The sequence below is a fragment of the Macaca nemestrina genome, chromosome 8 (assembly GCF_043159975.1).
Source record: "Macaca nemestrina isolate mMacNem1 chromosome 8, mMacNem.hap1, whole genome shotgun sequence".
In the NCBI taxonomy this organism is placed as follows: Eukaryota; Metazoa; Chordata; class Mammalia; order Primates; family Cercopithecidae; genus Macaca; species Macaca nemestrina.
The window spans coordinates 120,152,962-120,175,299 of NC_092132.1; the positions used below are offsets into that span (position 1 = coordinate 120,152,962).

The 22,338-nt window shown below is 34.3% G+C and overlaps 1 long non-coding RNA gene across 2 annotated transcripts in view; it reads right to left on the reverse strand.

Annotated features, from left to right (window-relative positions):
• Positions 1-239: 239 nt before the first annotated feature.
• The window catches only part of LOC105476605 (uncharacterized), a 62,039-nt gene continuing 39,940 nt past the window's right edge, over positions 240-22,338 (reverse strand). For both annotated transcript variants that reach the window (XR_011606549.1, XR_011606548.1), the window contains exon 3: positions 240-505. This is a non-coding gene — a long non-coding RNA (uncharacterized lncRNA). The remainder of the gene's footprint in view (positions 506-22,338) is intronic.

The window sequence follows — 22,338 nt, forward strand, 5'->3', positions numbered from 1 at the left end:
CTCCAGTTTCTCTTCCCTGCTTTAGTTTTCCGCATTCATTTACCAGCTTCTCATATACAATATAACTTACTTATAATTTTTGTTTATCTCTCTCTCTAGAAAAAGGGCACAGATTTGGGTCTTTTCTTTTCTTTACCCTAACCAAAGCATCAAAAATAGTGCTTAGCACATAGTAAGTAATCAATATGTATTAAATATATGTGTGCATGAATGAATGAATACGTGAATGCATGAATAAATGAATGAATAAGATATTATTTGGCAGTTTCAACTCAGGAGCCGGGATGTAAATGATGACTGATACCAAAGCCTATTATGAGTGGGTCTATACAGCAAAAATCTCCAGATAGATTCTCAGAATCAGTAGGGCAACTCATGAACATCAAATGAACACAAGTTTTTGGAGATAGCAGGAATTCATGAGAAGGCCTTTTGGAGGAAATGGTCCTGAGATGAACGTCTTCTCTATACAACAGGGAAGCACGAGAAGGACACAGTGTATTTCCTGTGAAGTCAAAAGAGAAGAACATTAACAGGATTACTCACAGAAGTTGCTCTGCAACCTCTAAGTTCGGGAACCTGATAAATATAAAGTGATTGTAGCTATTTTTCTGAGGAATAATACTTTAAGAGCATCTTTGTGAAATCACTTATCAGACAAAAAAGAAAAAGAAAAGAAACAGGCTAAGGCAGTAGCAGCCACCTGGAAGAAAATGAAGCGCCCTGTCTAAGGAGTCAAAGGACAGTAAGTTTAATGTTTCTAGTAGGATCCTCTGAAAAATCTAAGAAAGCACCCACAGGAAAGCAAACTCTAAATACCAGATAGACCCAAAGAGCCAAAGGACCCCAAACATCACACAAGCCAAGGGGAAAAACTTCCTCTCCCACTGACTTCTACTCCTTTCCCTGACTCTGACCCTGGTGGGCTCTGCACAATAAGAAGAGGGAAGAGGGAGCCCAGCCCAGTGGCTCACGCCTGTAATCTCAGCACTTCGGGAGGCTGAGGCGGGTGGATCACAAGGTCGGGAAATCAAAACCATCCTGGCTAACATGGCAAAACCTCATCTCTACTAAAAATACAAAAAATTAGCCGAGTGTGGTGGCACATGCCTATAGCCCCAGCTACTCAGGAGGCTGAGACAGGAGAATTGCTTGAACCCAGGAGGCGGAGGTTGCAGTGAGATGAGATCTCACCACTGCACTCCAGCATGGGCGACAGAGCAAGACTCCATCTCAAAAAAAAAATGTGGAGGAGGGAAGAGGGGGAAACACTCTGTGAAGAGAGAGTGGAGAAAAACTCCTAGAAACACACAAGTTAATGGAAACACCCACAACAGGACCCAAATTAAGAAGGACAAAGATAGAATGTAAGGTCAGGGTCAGAGTCTGAGTTTTCTTTGGGACTGCAAAAATGTCTGTATCAATTAAATCTTTTTTTGTGTGTGTGAATTTGTGACCATAAGATTTTAGCCAGGAGTGACCAGAGGAGTCCCGGGGACCTGATGCATATGCATTCAGAGACCAAGGTAGGGATAGAACCGTCCTGCTTAGCAGGTTTAAACATACACTGCGGAACACATAAATTTGCCTTCATGCGCAGACCTGTGTCAGGCTCATTCAACATTTATTATCAAATAATACAAACACTCAAGCAGAACATTTACTTCAGTACAAGATTATCCTTGAAAACAGCAATATTCATCCTCTAACTGTGGCCTTCTGACAGTCCTGTACTCTCATATCTCATTATCATCATGGAAATAAACAGAATTCATCAAGAATACCAGTTTAGCTCCCAGGTTACGGAGATATCACAGTCCTTTATTTTTGTCTCCTTTGTTATAATTTATACTACAATTTATACTTTAGGACATGAGAATAGAAAATTAACTGTGTATAGTCATTTTTGTAAAATAAATTTTAAGTAATTGACTGATGGGATAGTAAACAACAGTATGATGATGTATTCACGTTCAAGTATGTCATAATTAAATAAGTAGAACTGAAATACATATTCAAATTAAAAGACAATAATTGTGAGACTGAGATGAAAATAACAACTGAAGGCAACTTACAAGAGACACACCCTAAATATAAGAATATGAAATGGTTGCAAATTAAAGGATGGAAAGATTTATACTATGAAAACACTAACCAAAAGGAAGTTGGTGAACCTCAAAGTGATTTTTTACATCTAGAACTTTCCTAGAGTGAAAGAGGGGTAATCTATGATGATAAAAGGAAACTATAATCATTTAAAATTTATATACCCCTAAATGTATAGCCTGAAAATACAAAAAGGAAAAATTGGCAGAAATCAAAATAGAAATAGGCAGATATACAATAACAGTGGGAGATTTTAATACCTGCTTAGTAATTCATAGATCAAGCAGACAGTAAAAATACAAAAATATTTGAATAATATGACTAACAAACACTTTTTTTTAAATAAAAACAGACAAACATTTATGGAAATTGACAAAAATAAATGTAAAATTCATATAAGTATGCATGGGACAAAGAATAGCAAGGATAACTTTAAAGAACAAATTTGGGATACCTACAAAAGTTAGTATCAAAAATATTATAAAATATAATATGTAAGACAGTGTTACATTAGTGGACAGAGAACAATGAGATCGTTGAAAAACAATCAAGAGTCCAGAAAAAAAAAAAATAGCACATAGCTGGTCATCTGACTTATGATACAAAAGGCATTATGTGGAAGTGAGGAAAGGATATTATTTTTAGTCAATTATACTGGGTCAATTTATTATTCATGTGGAAAAATACATCTTAATTTCTACCTCACTCCATACACAAAATCAGTTCCAAGTGCATTGTAAATCTAACTGTAAAAAGTAAACCAATACAGGTAGTAGAATGTAACAAAGAAGGATATCTTAATGCCTTTCACCTAGGCGAACATCGGGCTACATTAAAGAAATTCTGTTTTACCACTGCATGTTCTCACTCATAAGTGGGAGTTGAACAATGAAAACACATGGACACAGGGAGGGGAACATTACATGCCTGGGCTTCTCAGTTTGGGGGTTGAGGGGCAAGGGTAGGGAGAGCATTAGTACAAATACCTAATGCATGCAGGGTTTAAAACCTAGATGATGCTTTGATAGGGCAGCAAACCCACCATGGCACATGTATACCTATGTAACAAACCTGCACGTTCTGCACATGTATCCCAAAACTTAAAGTAAAAAAAAAAAAAAAGAATTAAAAAAAAAAAGAAATTCTGTCTTACAAAAGGCATTACTAAGAGAGTAAAATGGCAAGTCACATAGTGGTAGAAGACACTTGTAATATCTACCCGATAAGTGATTCATCAAATATATAAAGATCCACTATAAACTAATGAGAGGAAGATATAAAACAAAATTGAAAGCAAAATGGCAAAGGGGCTGATCAATTCCTTCAAAAAGAAAATATCAAAATGGTGAAAAATTGTGTAAAAAGTTAGTAACAATGACGATAAAATAAATGTAACTTAAAACCAAATGAGATTTCACAACATAATCAGCAGAAATGCTTAAAAACAAACATTCCTTGTAGAAAGTGCTGAGAGGACAGGAAGTCCCTGAAAGGTACTGGTTTGAGAGTAAGTTGATGAATCACTTTAGAAACTGTTTTAAAGTATCCACTGAAATACAACTTATGCATACTCTCATTTTCCTAAGAATATACTCAACAGATACACATATGGGTCCCAAAAGACAAGATCAAGAATGACCACAGAATCATAATTTGCAAGTACCCAAAAACTGAAACAACACAAATTGTCCATTGACTGTAGTGGTGTGGATAAATAATCACTTGGCATAAGTTAACCTTCCAAACCGAATACTGAGAAAAAGGAATCAGGCACAGAAGAACACGTTTAGTATGAATTTGTTCATATACATTTCAAATGTATTGCATTGGAAATTAGGACACTGTTTTTCAGTAGGGTAGTGGCCAGCAGGGTGCATGAAGGTGTTTCGTGTATGTGGGTGGTATTCAGTCTCTCCTGACTGTAAGTTACAGGATATGGGCACTATATGAAATCGCATCAAGTTATTAGGTTGGTGCTACAGTAATTGAGGTTTTGTCTTTTAAAAAAATATATATCTATAATTTGTGAGATTTTTGTTTATATTTGAATAACATTACTTGTTTTAGAATATTTGTATTACAACAAAACAGAAACCTAAATAGTAAAACTAATAAATAGATAAAAGAGGAAAGAGTATATAACAACTTTTGTCATACAACTTGACTGGCTTACTTTTATTATTATTATTATTATTTTAATCAGAAGGAAAATCCATTGAGCTGTTCTCCTATATTTAATGATCCATCAACTTATTGTCCTACAGAGATTTTCATAAAAATCCTATTGATATAAATGATACTAATATAAGATATCATAATATATGATATATAATATCTGATATATAATAAATCATATATATTATATCAATAATTATATGATATAATTATTATATCATATAATAATATATGATATATTATTATATATCATATATCACATGTAATAAATGATATATTAATATAAATTATATTATCTATGACTTTGTAGAACATATTTTTTCCACTATTTGAACTTAAGCTTACTATAGATATGAGACATAATCTCAGATTGTACAATTTCTAACTGATATCAAGTTAGTAAAAGAAAAATATCTATATCTGGAATAATGTTTATCTGAACTTAAAGCATGTCAAGTTTCTTAGGATCCAATTAAAGTAAAAATACTCTTAGTAACATAATTGTTTAAAACTACTTATGCCTATAAATATTCTTTTATTTAAAAAGTTATTTTATTATAAATTTTCTATTCAAAAGAGTTTCACTTTACAAGTTTATAAAGTAAAATATTATTTTAAAAATAAAACCATATAAAAACTTTCCTATTTTTAACTTTATTTTTACTTTTGCATTTATTCATTTTTTTTATAATGAGATTCTCCTGGAGTAAAAGCACTGTTTCATAACTTGTCTTTTGTCACTGAACAATATGGCTTAGACAGTCACAGAAGAACAAATACTACATAATACTACTTAAATGAGGTGTCTAAAATAGTCAAACTCGTAGAAGCAGAAAATAGAATGATTGTTGCCATTGGCAGGGGGAGTCATTCTTCAGTAGGTATAAAGTTTCTATTATACAAGATAAATAAGTTATAGAGATTTGCTGTTCAACATAGTACCTATAGTTAACAATACAGTATTGTACACTTTAAATCTGGGAAGATCTCATGTTAAGTATTCTTACCAAAACACATCACACACACACACACACACACACACACACACACACACACACACACACACAAAAGGACACATTGAATTTGTTGAAGTGATGGACATGTTTAGTACCTTGGCTATGGTGATAGTATCATGGTGTATGCCTATATCCAAACTGATCAAGATGTATACATTAATTGTGTGTAATTTTGTGTATATCAATTATTCCTTAATAAGCTAAAAATATATTTAATTTTAAAAAAGAAACACAGCTAATACACTTTCCTTCTCAGTACATAACTCTACCTCTTTCTCTCCAACAATCGCACCAAATTCCTAGATACACTGAACCATATTTGTTTAACAGTAATTTAGAATTGAGGGAGCTTCAATTTCACTAATACAGTTCTTCAGGGAACATTCTTACGTATGAATTTTTAAACACTTGTGCAAGTATGTCTATGGAACAGATTTATAAAGAAAACTTTCAGGAATTTTGTTCAGGGTTTGTGCCCGTTAAGCTTTGGTGGGTAATACCAAACTGCTCTCTGGCTTAATTCCAATAGCCTATTTACCAGTGAAGATCATGAAGCTTCTAAAATGGGTCTCGATGGTCCCCGCATCTCAATATTCATATACTGTGTAATCCCCTTTCCGTGAGTGTGGACTAGATTTACTGACTCGCTTTTAACCAATAGAGTATCTCTGTGACAGAATGCTATAAAGAGACTGTGGCTTCCAAATTTCTCTCTCTCTCTCTCTCTCTCTTTCTCTCCACCCCCCTCTTCCCTCTCTCTCACACACACATATAGGCATACATACAGACATTCTCATTCTCTCTCCCCCCACCCCTCCCTTTTCTCACACAGACACATTACCTTTATGTCTCTCACCCTTACCCCCTCCTCTCTCTGTCTCTCTCACACACATTCTCTTTCCCTCCTTCCTCCTCTCTCTCACACACAGATGCATACATACACACATTTTCATTCTCTCTTTCCCTTTCTCTCTCTCCCCTTCCCATCTCTCTTCCTCTCTCTTTCTCTAACACAGACGTTCTCTTTCTCCCTCCTTCTCTCTCACACACACATTCTCTCTCTCCCCCCCCTTCTTCTCACTCATCTCTCTCTCCCCTCTCTCTCTCTCTCTCTCTCACACACACACACACACACACACACACACACACGCATTTTCTTTCTCTTTCATTGGCAGGAATCTCTCTCTTTCACACACACACATGCATAATCTCATTCTCATTCTCTCTCCTCTCCTTCTTGCTCACACATACACATACACATACTTACACACACGTTCATTCTCTCTTTCCCTCTCTACCCTTCCTATCTCTCCTTCTCTCTTGCTCACATTCTCTCTTGCCCCTCTCCTCTTTCACACGCACATTCTCTCTCTCTTTTTCTCACTTCTGTCTCTCCCTCCCTGTTTCACACACACACATAATCTAACTCTCACTCTCCCCTTCTCCTTCTCGCTCACACACATGCAAATACATATACACATTCTCATTCTCTCTCCCTTCTTCCCCATCTTTCCTCCTCTCTCTCTCACAAACACACATTGCCTTACCCTCTCCCTCCCTCTCTTCCCCTCTGTCTCTCTCTGCCTCTCTCTCTCTCACACACACATTCTCATTCTTTCTCTCTCTCACAGAGACGCATTCTCACTCTCTCTCTTTCTCATACACACACACACGCACACACACACACATTGTCTTTCTCACACACACACACAGACACAGACACACAAACACACATTCTCTTTCTCCCCTTCCTTCTCTCTTCCTTCTTCTCATGCTGGGGGAATCAAGATGGCTATATTGTGAGCTTTCCTATAGACAGGCCCATGTGGCATGGCACACCCAAGGAACTGAGACACTCAGTCCAGCCTTCCACAAGAAGCTGCAGCCTCACCAGCGCCAGGTGAGTGAGTTTAGAAATGGCTCCTCCAGACCCAGGAGAGTCCTGGGTGACTGCAGCCCCAGCCAACAGTTTGACTGTAACCTGATGAGAGGCCTTGAGTGAGGAATGCCCAGCCAAGCACCTCTCAGACTCCTGATCCACAGAAACAATGAGGTAATAAACATTTGTTGCTTAAAGCTGTTAATTTAGGGGTAATTTGTTACACAGTAAATTATAACCAGAACACCTTGGCAGTACTTAATTGTTTATCATTTATTTATATTTTTGCTAATCTAATGTAAATACTACCAATGTTGACATCTGTATTTGTGTATGTGTGTGTGTAAATTGTTTCAAATCTTTTGCTTATTTTTCTATTAACCTATTTATTCTTTCTTGTTTTTTTGTAGGATTCTAATGTATTTAAGATTAATGCTTTATTTTTCATAGATGGTGCAAATATTTTCTTTCCATCTGTTTAACCACACATAATTTATAATTCATGTGCAGTTGAGTTTGCTGATTATGTCTCTCGTCACGTTTAGATTTGTATTATAATTAGAAAAGCATTACAGTTCCAAGATATGTAATATTTGCATGTGTTTTCTTCTAAAATTTCAGAGACTTGTTCAGTATTTAGCTTCTTAACCCACCCGTAGTACATTATTTCTAGTGAGGTTATACAGAGAGCTAAATAAAACTTTCCAGATTGATAATCAATTGTCAAATATCAATGTGATATAGTCCATCCATTTTTATAAGTTGAATCATATAAAAACATGAATATTTCTGAACTCTATATTACATACCATCAATTTTCTTACTGTTTCCTGCAATAACCACACTGTTTAAATTGCTATAATTCTATAATATGCTTTGATAATTGTTGGGATTAGTTTCTTACGGGTCTTCCTGTCAAATGTTGTCTTAGTGTTTTGCAAATATTTTTTCCATAATGAATTTAAAGTAATCCTATACATTCCTCAGAAATTATATTTAGAGTTTAATTTTCAGATTAATTTTAACAAGCAGAATAATTTGGGGGAGAGTTTACTGCTTTCAAATACTGAATATTTCTTAACCAAGAACATAGTATAACTTTTTCTTTTTTTCAAGGCCTGTGTTATGACCTTCAATAGACTTCTATTTTCTAAATAAGTTTCACGAGTTTTCTTGTCAGGCCTAACCATAAGTATTTAATGAGCTTTGTGGCTGCTCTAAATGGACTCATTTTCCTATTACATTTTAAATTCGTCATTGCTGGTGTATAAGAAAGCCATTGATTTTTTAATATTGATTTATTTTATTCTGGCTACTTTCCTGGACTCTTATGAGTTCTTATAGTTTTTTAATTGATTATTGATGATTTTTTTTATTTTGGTGGACAATAACTTTATCTTTGTCATGTGTGTATATATATGTGTTTGCATATGTGTCTATATATATGTGTGTATGTGTATATACACACACACACACATATTTTACTTTTATTTCATTGCATGGTATAGCATCTCCAACAAACATCAATATTGACATGGTACTGGGATCCTTTTCTTATTTCTGATTTACTGCCGATTATCCTTGTATTAGCTTTCCTGATACCACTATAACATATTACCACAAACTGTGTAACTTAACCCACCACAACTGTATTTCCTTACAGTTCTGGAGGTCTGACGTCAGAATGTGATGTACAGGGCTATAATCAAAGTGTCTGCAGGGCTGGTTCCTTCTGAGGGGAACATGCTCTCCCTTCTGCAAGGGAGGATCTGTTCCTTGTCTCTATCAGCTGCTGTAACCACCTGCATTCCTTGGATCAAGGTTTCTTCTTCATAACGCTCCAACCTCTTGCTTGCTTCCATCATCACATTGCCTTCACCTCTGTCTAAATTCCTATCACCCAGATAATTCAGAACAATCTTTTACTCTCAAGGTTCTTAACTTAATCACATCTGCAAAGTCTCTTTTAACACGTAAAGTAACACATTCACAAGTTCCGGGAATTAAGACACTGTTGCGGGGAGGGGACATTGTTAAACTTACCACACTTAAAATATTTCATTATTATTTATGCAGTTTTCTTAAGGCTTCTGGTAGATTTTTTAAAGTCAGTTCCAAGAATGTATTTCTATAACTTGCTTACTAAGAGCTTCTTCCTTCTGAGTCAGTAACAAATATTGTAATGAATCAAATGATTTATTCATCCATATTGAGATGTTTACTCACTGTTCTCCTTTGTTAATGTACTAATTAAATTAATGCACATGTTTCATAATTTGAAATACTTTTGTACTCTCAGTGTACGCCTTTTGGGTATAATGTATTAATATTAGTCTGCTAACACATTCCTGAAATTAATTTGCTAATAGTTTATTTATAATTTTCATATCTGTATTCACTAGCTTTCTTGTCTGTGCTTTCTTTGTTAAATCTTGATATCAGAGTTATATTATCTCATAAAATTATTTGAAAAAATTCTATTTCTTTATGTCAGTCGAAAAACATTACATAACAAAGAAGTTATCTCTATAAAGGTACAGTCAGCCTCACCGAAAAACAGCCTGCGCCTGATTTCCCTTTATGGTGGGCAATAAACTCTCAATATTTCACCTGACACTATCAATATTTCTGCTATTCTTTAGGTGAACTTTTGTCATTTGTGTCACTAGCAAATAATTCTTACTAAGATGCTTAATTTATAACATAAACCATACTTACGTTTGATATGGTTTGGCTCTGTGTCATCACCCAAATCTCCTGTTGAATTTAATTCCCAGTGTTGGGAGAGGGACCCGGTGGGAGGTGGTGGTTGGATCATGGGGGCAGATTTCCCCCTTGCTGTTCTCGTGATAGTGAGTTCTCATGAGATCTGGTTGGTTAGAAGTGTGTAGCTCTTTCCTCTCTGCTCTCTCTCCTGTTCCACCATGGTAAGATGTGCCTGCATCTCCTTTGTCATCCACCATGACTTTAACTTTCTTGAGGCCTCCCCAGCCATGCTTCCTGTACAGCCTACAGAACTGTGAGTCAATTGGAATTCTTTTCTCCATAAATTACCCAGTTTCAGGTAGTTCTTTATATCAGTGTGAGAATGGACTAGTACAAGGTTGCCTCTATATCTAGAATGGTATTTATTTTCTCATTCCTGCCATTATTTGTTTGTATTTTTAACTGGTGAAAGTATCCAAGTTTGGCCACCTCTTTGATAATTTTAAAGAGTTTGCTTTTAATTGTCTTGATCATCTTTACTTTTTATTTCTGTTTGCAATTTAATTAGTTTCTGTGTTTATCTCTAGTAATTCCTTTTATTTTTCTTACTTTTTTCTTTTCTAGGTTTTTACTTCACATGCATAATTTATTAGCTTTATTTATTTATTTTAAAGTATATGCATTTTTATGCTATAACTTTGCAGCTCAGTACCATTTTGGCAAGATAATATAGCTCTTGAAAGATGCTGCCTTTAATGGCTTTTAGCATTAAGATAGTTGTTAATTTTAGTTTAGACTTTGTCTTTATACCACAATTTATTTAGAGAATCATTTCTGAAGTTTTACCTACAGAGCTGTATTAAACTTCTAATTTTATTACATTATATTCGGGGAATGTGGACTATATTAATTTTGCTTTAGGAATTAATTGGAATTTTTCTGCAGGCATAATTCTTGATCTATTTTTATATGTTCTATTTGTTCTTGAAAAGCTGTGTGTTCTCTATCTCTGCAGTGCCAAGTTCCTTTCTTTCTTTCATTGTATCTATTATACCACACATATTAATTATGTTCATAAATTTTAACATTAAACCTAAAGCATATATTAAAAGAAAAAAGTCTCAGATTAAATAAAAGGAATACTGTCTATAAGAAATGTTGAATTAAAAAGAAGTTGGAAACAGATGCCAGAGAGAGAAACAAAAAGAGACAGAAATGTATAGTATTAATACCATACTTATTAGAAGTATTAAAAATTATTTAAAAATTATTCAAAAAGCAATAGTATTTTATTGAGAAAATATATTCTATAATAAAGACATAAATTTTATAAATATTTGTGCATATATATGCTGAACATAATGCACAAATATATATAAATATACATATATATGTGTGTGTGTGTATGTATATATATATATAAAAATGTTGACAGTGTAAGGAAAGGTTAATGGAATTAGGAGACCTTAATGTATTTTCCTTAATTCTCAAAAAATCAAGATTAATAAATCATAAAAGATTTATCTGGAAAACTTTAACACTTCTTCAAGGCACACAAACAGACCAATTAGAAATGGAAGGAAATTTCCTCAATACTATCAACAGCATGTACAAAAAAATCTACAGTTAACACCATACTTAATGTTGAAAACAAATGAATCCCTAAAATTGACAATAAGGTAAGGATATTTACTCTCACTACTTTTATTTAGTATTGTATTAAAAGTCCCATAAAGTGCAATAAGACAAACAAAAGAAGTCATAAACTTTGTGGAAGAAAAGAAGGAAGAAAAGAAAACTTTTGCTTGCATTTGACCTAACTGCCTATGAAGAATATCTAAAGATTTACCAAAAACAATCCGCTAGAAGTAATAAATAAATTTAGCTATGTAATACATAAATTTAGCTATATATATTTATATATATAAATATATATAAATTAATGTATTCCTATTAGCAACAAGTAACTGAAAATGAAATTTCTTTTTTTTTTTTTTTTTTTTTTTTGAGACGGAGTCTCACGCTGTTGCCCAGGCTGGAGTGCAGTGGCGCGATCTCGGCTCACTGCAAGCTCCGCCTCCCGGGTTCCCGCCATTCTCCTGCCTCAGCCTCCTGAGTAGCTGGGACTACAGGCGCCCGCCACCGCGCCCGGCTAATTTTTTGTATTTTTAGTAGAGACATGAAATTTCTTAAATAGTATTCATGAGAAAACAAAAAGAAAATAATAAAATTGTGCAATATCTCTACAATAAAAGCTAGAAAGTATCACTGAGAGAAACTAAGCATATCTAAATAAATAAATGGAGCAAATATTCATTTTATAAATTATAAGACAATATGAAGGCATTCATTCTCCTAAAGCTGATTTATAGATTAAACACAATAACTATTAAATCTCAGCGAGATTTATGTTAAATGTTGGCAAGTTGATAAGATCAGAGAATAGCCAAAACATTTTGAAAAATAACAGATGCTGGCAAGGATGAAAGGAAAAGTGAACTCTTGTAGACTATTGGTGGGAATACACATTAGCATAGCCACTATGGAAAACAATATGGTGACTTCTCAAAAAACTAAAAATAGAACTACTATATGATCCAGCCATTCCACTACTGGGTAATTATCCAAAGCAAAGAAAAACAATATATCAAAGGAACACCTGCACCCACCTGTTTATTGCAGTACTATTCATAGAATAGACATAGAATCAACCTAAGTGTCCATCAGTAGATGAATGGATAAAGTAAATGTGGTATGTATACCCAATAGAATATTTGGCCACAAAAAACAAAAACAAAAACAAACAAAAAAAAAACAACGCTATGTTGTCATTTGCAGCAACATGGATGGAACTGGAGGTCACCATGTTACATGAAATACGCCAGGCACAGAAAGACAAATATCACACATTCTCACTCATATGTGGAAGCTCAAAAAGTTGATCTCATAGGGGTAAAGAGTGGAATAATAAGTTACCAGAGCCTGGGAAACATGTGGCAGGAAGGATGAAGAGGGATTAGTTAATGGGCACAAACATATAGTTAGATAGAATGAATAAGTTACAATGTTTGACAGCAGAATAGGGTGGCTATAGCTAATGACAATGTTTTGTATATATCAGAATATCCAGAAGGGAGGAATTGAAATGTTCTCAACACATAGAAATGATAAATATTCAAGATAACGGATACCCTAAATGCCCTGACTTGATCATTTCCTATTCTATGCATGCAACAAAATATCACATGTACATATTTATTGACAAATATTATGTGTCAATATTGTTTTAAAAAGAACAAAATTAGAGGGTTTTTATTAGTTACCTGATTTCAAGACTTACAATAAAATGCTTATAATTAACAATATGCTATTGGTGTAAACACAGACATCTAAATCAATGAAAAAAATACAAAAGTCCAGAATACACCTGTACATATATGATTGATTTCAACAAAGCCATCACCATAATTGAATAATTTTTCCAATAATCTTCAAATAATCTTTTCAATAAATGACATTGGGAGGACAGACATCCATACGAAAGAAAATGGGCCTTGATTTCCATTTCACATTGTAAATAAAAATTAGAACAAAGGAGAATGTATAAATTTTTGTATGGAAAGATTACTTTGACTCTATTTTTTGTAAATAGCACTAACCAAAAGTTAAAAAATAATAAGAAACAGAAATTCAGCAATATTAAATAATTTTGCTTTTCAAAAGATATCATTAAACTCATTTATCTATGTTCAAAAATTTTTGGCAAGGTCATCAAGTTCATTCAATGGGGAAATAGTAGAACATTTAAAAGATGGTGCTAGGTCAATTGAATTTCCACATGCAAAAGAATGAAGTGGGATCCCTAACTCCCACAACATATGCAAAAAGTAACTCAAAATGGATCAATGACCTAAATGTATGAGTTAAAAACCATAAATCTCATGGAAGAAAACATAATAATGTAAATATTTATAACATTGGATTTGCTATGAATTTTTTGCTTTGACACCAAAGGCTTAGGTAAGAAAGGAAAAATAGATAATTTGGACATAATCACAATTAAAACTTTTATGCATCAAAAGACATTATAAAGAAAGTGAGAAATGTCCTATAGAATGGGAGAAATATTTACAAACTATATATCTGATAAGAGTTTAATATCCAAAATATGTAAAGAACTACTATAATGCAATAACAAAAAACAAGCCACCCAATTTAAAAATGGGTAAAGGACTTCAGTAGACATTTCTTCCATAAAGATATACTAACGGCCAAGAATCATGTGAAGAGATGCACAGCATCACTAGTCTTTGAAAAATGCAAATCAAAATCACAATGAGTACCACTTCATACTCACTAGATGGGTATTATCCAAAAACAAAGTAAAGTAATGAGTGTTGGTGAAGACGTAAAGAAATTAGAACCCTCATACATTACAGATGGGGATGTAAAATGGTACAGCTACTATGGAAAACAGTTTGGTGATTCCTCAAAAAGCTAAACATAGAATTACATATGAGTTAGCGATTCCACTTTTAGGTATTTACCCAAAAGAATTAAAAACAAGGACTCAAACAGGTATAGTATCAAACAGGTATAGTACTTGAATGCCAGTGTTCCTTGCAGCATTAATTACAGTAGCCAAAAGACAGAAACAACCGAAATGTTGAATGGATAAGCAAAATGTGATATTTATATCCATGTTATGTAATATACATATATATCTCACATAATATGCATATAATTTAGCCATTAAAAAGAAAGAAAGTTCTCAAAGATACTACAACATGAATAAACTTTAAAAACATTTAAAAACAAAAAAATGCAATGAGATAAAAAGGGCTCATCTTTGTTTGTATTTAAGAGAGCATTGTTGTTGCTATTAACTGTTTATGTTTCCATTCATTTCTGTATGAATATTTTGACATGTGTGATATTACATGTAGCTAAGCAAAAGAACCAGATATCAAAGCACAAATATTGTATGATTGCACTGACATGAAATATCTAGAATAGACAAATTCACTGGGACAGAAAATAGATTAAAGTGTAGCAGGGACTGGGAGGAGGGAAGAATGTAGAGTTATTGCTTAATGTTTATAGAGTTTCTGTTTGGGGTGATAAAATGTTTTGGGAATGCGTAGTTCTGATGGTTGCTCAACATTGTGAATGTAATTAATGTCTCTGAATTGTGCACTTAAAAATGGTTACACTTTAAATCATAAATTTTAATTTAAATTATGCTATCCAACAAAATACTAAAATCTAGAATGTATGGTAGATTCTTACAACTCAATAATACCAAAACTAATAAATAAATAAGTAAATAGACAAAGAATTGAGCAGACATTTCACCAAAGATGATGTACAAATTGCCAATTAGCACATAAAAAGCTGCTCAATTCTATTAATCTTCAAGGAAGTGCAAATTGAAATCATTTCACACCTATTAGAATGACAAAAAAAAAAAAACAGGTGATACCAAGTGAAGACAATAATTTGAAGCATCTGGAACCCATTTATTTCTGATCGTGGTGTAAAATAGTACAACCACTTTCAGAAAGTTTGTCAATTTCTTATAAAATTGAACATCTACTTACCATATATCTCAGTAATCTCTCTCCTGGGTCTTTTCCCAAGAGAAATAAACACACATTTCACAGAAACATTTGTATGTAAATGTTCACAGCAGCTTTACTCATAATAGTAAACACTGAAAACAATTCAAACGTCCAGTAACAGGTGAACGTATTCCTAAACTGCTACATTCATAATATGGAACAATACTCAGAAATAAAAAGAAATGAGCTACTGATAAATGCACTAGCATGGATGGATACATCTGAAAATCTCTATGCTGAGGGAAAAAATTAGACATAAAATAGTACATACTGCATGATTTCATTTACATAAAATCCTAGAATAGGTGAAATTAATCTATTCTTATAGAATCTATTCAGCGGTTGACTGGAGCAGGGAATAGCAAGGATTGACTTGCTATCAGATGCCTAGGGCATCTGCGATGATGGAAATAGTCTCTACCTTGATTAGGAAATTGGCTAAATAGGCATATATCTGTGTCAGAACTCACTGAACTACATGTTTAAAATGTGCATTTTATTGTATGTAAATTATACCTTAGTTGATTAAAAATACATATCACTCAAATACATGAATTAAAGAAGAGTTATCTATAATTATAGTGTTAAGTATCACAATAATCATAAAGGAAAAGATTAATATGTTTGAGACATTTGAGCACAGAAATCTTTTAAATCACTGCAAGGCAAACTGAAACAGGAAAAGGAAAATGTGGCAAGAAACTTGTTTTATATACATACACACACACATATATGCCATATATATAAGCCATATATATATATAAAAAACCATATATATGACCATGTATATTCTAATAAGTTAATAAAAAGTTAAAACCCCCAAATCCAAAAGGCAAACTGTAATAAACAGGTAATTTCCAGAACAAGACAAAAAAACATGATAAAAATATGAAAAGTTATTCAACTTCACTGATGATAAGGATAACACAAACTAAAATCTCAATGATAATAATTGGTTTTTATAAATTTGGCAAACATTGGGAAATTCTGTAAGTTAGTATTAGCAGTACATAGAAAATAAAGTACTTTTATTCTCTTTCTTTTAAATATAAATTGATAATTTTAAGGGCTATTTGATGGGACAATGAAAATTTAAATTCTGTGAACCATTTTACCAGTATTTCCCTTCTAGCTATGAAGTTTAAGGAGATGCGTGTGTGTATGTTTGTGTATTTAGTACTGCCTATAAAAGAATAAAAATAATATTGAATATTAGTCAAGATGAACGCTGTGAATTGAAAAAAATCCTAGAAAAAAATGGCAAGCTACATATAATATCACATATGTCAAAATATTCATACAAAAATGAATGGAAACATAAACAGTTAATAGCAACAACAATGCTCTCTTAATAGAAACAAAGATGAGCTCTTTTTATCTCATAGCATTTTTTTTTGTTTTGTCTTGTTTTGTTTTGTTTTGTTTTGTTTTGTTTTGTTTTGTTTGTTTTTGAGACAGAATCTCGCTCTGTCGCCCAGGCTGGAGTGCAGTGGCACCATCTCTGCTCACTGCAACCTCCGTCTCCCGGGTTCAAGCGATTCTTCTGCCTCAGCTTCCCAAGTAGCTGGGACTACAGGCATCCACCACCACACCGGCTTTTTGTATTTTTAGTAGAGACGGCGTTTCACCATATTGGCCAGGCTGGTCTGGAATTCCCGACCTCAGGTTATCCACCCGCCTCGGCCTCCCAAAGTGCTGGGATTACAGGCATGAGCCACTGTGCCCGGCCTCTCATTGCATTTTTATACTGAAAAATAGTAGAGTGATATTTGGTACTAAAATATTGATTCAAATCAGTGCTTGCTGCTGTAAGTCAAAGTTTATTGTCCTTCTTTTAAAGATGAATAATATTCCTTCTAATACTTAATGTATTCTATTATAATGATACATCAGCATTTCAGGTAAGATATCAAAGCTAATGAAAATAAATTTCAAAAAAGTATCAACTATGAATTTACACCATTTTCATTTTTTCTAAATTTGATGAAATTATAATTATCTTTAAATTTATAGATTCTCTTATTCTCTTCTGAGAGGTACACATAAAAATATCCATGAAAATATACACATTTCTAAATATTCTCCATGATGGTACATATATTTATTTTTCAAAATTTATATTATTGATTTCTGACACAATACGGAGTTCTTTTATGAAATGTCATTGATATTTTCTTCATTGCTAATTCTTTATTCATAAAATTAGTCATCTTTTATCATTTGCTTTTCAAATTTATTTATTCCATAATACAGCCCAATTTCAAGATTTGAGGGATGATATTTCTTCCTTTGTTGTACATACCAGAAATAGTCAATTGGCATATAACCACCTTCCCCACCCTCTTCTCTGCCTCTTCTTGAACTGCAGAGAAAAGTATATTTCAAAGATTCGCCTCACCTTTAGCTAGGATTTTGCATGTGGATAGGTTTTAGCCAGTATGCTGGTGCAGATACTGCATAGGCTAAGAAAAGCAAGGACAACTTCTTGTTATTTTATTTTATTTGTTTGTTTATTTATTTATTTTTCTTTTTTTAGCAACCAAGGTCAACACGATGTTTATCTGTACTTGTGGCATACTCAGCATTTGCATCTGGTCACCAGCTTTTCCTGTATTAACAGGCAGTGCTATGGCAGCAGCTACAGTCTCCTGATTTCTGGATTGCAGCTGTAACAGTTGTCCTTAAATTCTTTAAAGTAGTGGTAGCCCCAGACTCCTATTCTTCTATGTCTTTTGGAAGTATTGAGTTTTCTGTATTAAATTCTTTTCTTTTAAATTCTCACAATACCTGGAATGATTTTTCCTTCACTAAACATTAACATCTAGAGTATTTCGTATCCAAAATAGTGGAGCATAGGCTGGGGTCAAAATAATACATAAAATATGTGATACTGGCTAAGAAAGTGATTGGAATATTTATGTGTGTTACCTTCTCCTGATACTTTTAAGAAAGTAGGTAAGAGAAAGTCAGGAAAGTGTACCTGTACAAGCAGTAGTGGAAGAAATACAGCTAATCAAAGGAGACTTTTCTTTCACCTAACTTGACTGACAGGCTAGAAATTTCAGGGCTTAGAAGTTTGGATCAGTTAAACAACAAGAATAAGAGAAGCTCCCATTGAACATCCTCTGTCAGAGACAAAATTGTGTTGTTCCTTGTGGTAGATGTATCTATTTCCCTGTGTCCTTTGTCATGTGATTTGATATCCCTCATGCTAAAGGTGGGCATGTTCTCCCATCATTTCCCCTTGGGCTTGGTAATGTGACCAGCTTTAGCCAATGAAATGTGGATAAAAGTGATAGTGGCCAAATTCGTAATTGCAAAAATATAGAATGAGCCCAAATGCTCATTAATCAATGAACAAATACAGAATCTGTGATTATATAAATGATGGAATACTACTTAGCCATGAAAAAGAATAAATTAATGGCATTCACAGCAACCTGGATGGCATCAAAGACTATTATTCTAAGTGAAGTAATTTAGGAATGGAAAATCAAATCTCATATGTTCTCACTCATAAGTAGAAGATAAGCTATGAAGATGTGAAGGCATAAAAATGATACCATGGACTTTGGGGACTTGGGAGGAAAGGGCGGGATGTGGGTGAAGGATAAAAGACTACAAATTGGGTTCAGTGTACACTGCTTGGGTGATGGGTGCACCAAAATCTTACAAATCATCACTGAAGAATTTACTCATGTAACCAAATACCACCTGTTCTCAAAAACCTATGGAAATAAAAATAAAAATAAAAATTAAAAAATAAAGACTGTGGTAGGGCCTGTAGGTGAAATGAAGATAAATAAGATATGTGCTATGAATCAAGCTGTGACTACAAATTCCTATAACTAGAAGACACAAAGGAATATATAATATATATATAATATTCTGCCAAAAAAAAGTGATAGTGGCTAGATCTGAGCATAAGCCTTGAGAAGCACAGCAAATTTTTGAGGCTGTCTTCTGCACGTTCCATTAGGGGAACCTCAGCTAACATGCTACCCAAAGAGAATGAAATAAACATGGCCTCAACCCCATAGCTTAGATTTAAGTCATCCAGCTGAATACAGCCTAGATCAGCTAAAGCTCAGCCAGTAATAGACACGTGAGTGAATGAACGCTTCCTGTTGTATGCCACTGAGATTTTGTGATTGCTGGCAACTAGAGACTGATTAACCTCCATACCTAAGCCTACTGCTTCACATTGCTTCACAAAAGCCATCATTCAACAGAGAAAGACACAGGTGAGTTAAGCAGAGAGAACAGTTAGTAAATGTGCTCAGAATCATGACCAGAAAAGATAATGGCCATTTTAACTTTCACATAAAAGTGTCTGGGGATAAACAGACCAAAACTCTAATAAGTTTTGAGGAAATTACTTTACCAATGCAACTACAAGCCTGGCCTTCAAAGCCATGTAATTATTACATGAATAAAGCAACCTGCTTATCTCCCAAAGGCATGTGCAGAAAGTAGGCTGGGAGGCCGGGCACAGGGGCTTACGCCTGGAATCCCAGCACTTTGGGAGGTCGAAGCGGGTGGATCACGAGGTCAGGAGATGGAGAGCATCCTGGCTAACACGGTGAAACCTCGTGTCTACTAAAAAAATACAAAAAATTAGCCGGGCGTGGTGGCGGGCGCCTGTAGTCCCAGCTACTCGGGAGGCTGAGGCAGGAGAATGGTGCAAACCCGGGAGGTGGAGCTTGCAGTAAGCCGAGATCGCGCCACTGCACTCCAGTCTGGGCGACAGAGCGAGACTCCGTCTCAAAAAGAAAAGAAAGAAAGTAGACTGGGAATGCTGGGCAGAACCCAGGAAGAGCATTTTCTCTAACACCAATTTCAGACATAGCCACAGATAATAATAGACAAGAATCCCCAAGAGGGCAAAGCTGAGAGCAATGAGGATTTTTGGACAAAGAAATTCCTCCCAGAAAGCACAACCAGCATTCAATCAAGGAATTTAGACCAAGGCAGAGGTTTTTCACCCTTCCTTGCCAGCAGAGTTTTTTCATTGCTGTAAACTATGAGTACTGACTGGGCATCACATCTCACACCTGTAATCCCAGTACTTTGGGAGGCCAAGGCAGGAGGATTGCTTGAACCTAGAAGTTCAAGGTGAGCCTAGGCCACATAGCAAGACCCCATTTCTTAAAAAAAAAAAAAAAAAAAGAAAAATTAACGAAGTTGGCCAGTCATAGTGGCATGCACAGTAGTCCTAGCTACTCAAGAGGCTGAGGCAAGAGGATTTTTGAAAACCTGTGACTACTCTGTGGTGTGCCTCTAATTCTTCCTTTTATTTATGGGGCGAGTTTAAAGCAACTATCTGTTGCATACTGGGTATGTGTGAGGAGTGGGAACAGATATAGTTTATATCCCATTAGTTAACCAGGAGCCAAACCTGGAGCGTATAGAAAGGATTGCACATTACTCAGAGATCCTAAATTTCTAGTTGCGTATTGTAGCTGAATGGAATTTGGGATAGTATCCTTAGGGAAGCGGTCAGTGAGGGAAAGAAGTTATCATCAAACGAAATTGTGTGGAAATAAGGTATACAAATCCATGTGACTTATCTGGAAACATATGCTTGACATTCATTTTCTCTTTCCCCCTTTGTATAGGATGGAACACCAGGCTATAGTTTCAGGAAGCCAGCCTTGACCTTGCAAAAAATAGCACCCCCTTCAGAATTGGTAAAGCAATGAGAAAGAATTGCCCAGAACTTCATGGAGCTGAGCCATTCACCCATCCTGGAACATCCACCTTCCTCTGGAATTGTTTTTTTAATGTATTTTCTTCTTGTTTAATCCACTAATTCTCTCTCTTTTCCTCTCTTTCTCTCTCTCTCATCTCTGTTTCTTTCCACAGCAACATAGACTATATATGATTATATATTTGAGTATATTTAATTTTAAAAGTACATACACAAATATTTAAAGAACTGCTCAATCAGAAAAAAATACACTTAATAAATAATTGTTCAACAATGGCCTTGATGTGCTATAATTTGTATTTCCACCAAATGAGTCCCAGTTACTTTTAATGTGTATTTTCCATGCTTGTTCACCTATTTCATTTTAAACTAAATGTATATTAAATTTCCCTCTAATGTTTTGATTTTCTAACAAAATGTTGGTCATGTTTAGATGTTATCAAAATCAATAATTTTTTCTTTTCTTATCATAAGTCAGAGCAATCTTAATCTTACGTTAGAATAATGGAACTCTTATTCCTAACACAAAGTTATGGCCTTTCTTCACTTTATTTTTGAAGCAGAACTTACAAACTGGTGTTTTCGATAATGCTAGAAATTTGGAAAAGTGAGTCTTAGATAAATATATAATAATCTTAAGTTTAAATGTGAACTTTATTTTTTGTATTCGTCTTTTCCTCCTTATTTCTTTTATAATTGTTTCTAGCTCAAGAAATCCTAAGTTACTTGCAGTTTCAGACCAAGATAGAGTAGATGGAAATTTCCCTACTCCTCCCTCTAATTACAACTAAAAATCCAGGACGTTCTACATAAAACAATCATAAGAGGACTCTCAAAGTTGGAGGAACAAAACCTACCATTTGAGACCCTTTTACTCAAGGAATTATATGAGTTTCTTGATTTTGCTTTTTGCTTCATATATCTCAGACTGTGTGATGGAGGAGCCAGCAATCTGGGAACAGCAACAATAACACACACAAAAAAACACCCCATGGAAAACCAGCTCTCTCAAGCCAAAGTACAGAAAAGAGGAAGGCTAGCAAAATGAAAAATTCTTAGATAATAGGTACCCCACTTCAGGCCAATACCACAAAAAAATAACAGCCCTGTCCCCACGCCCTTCAG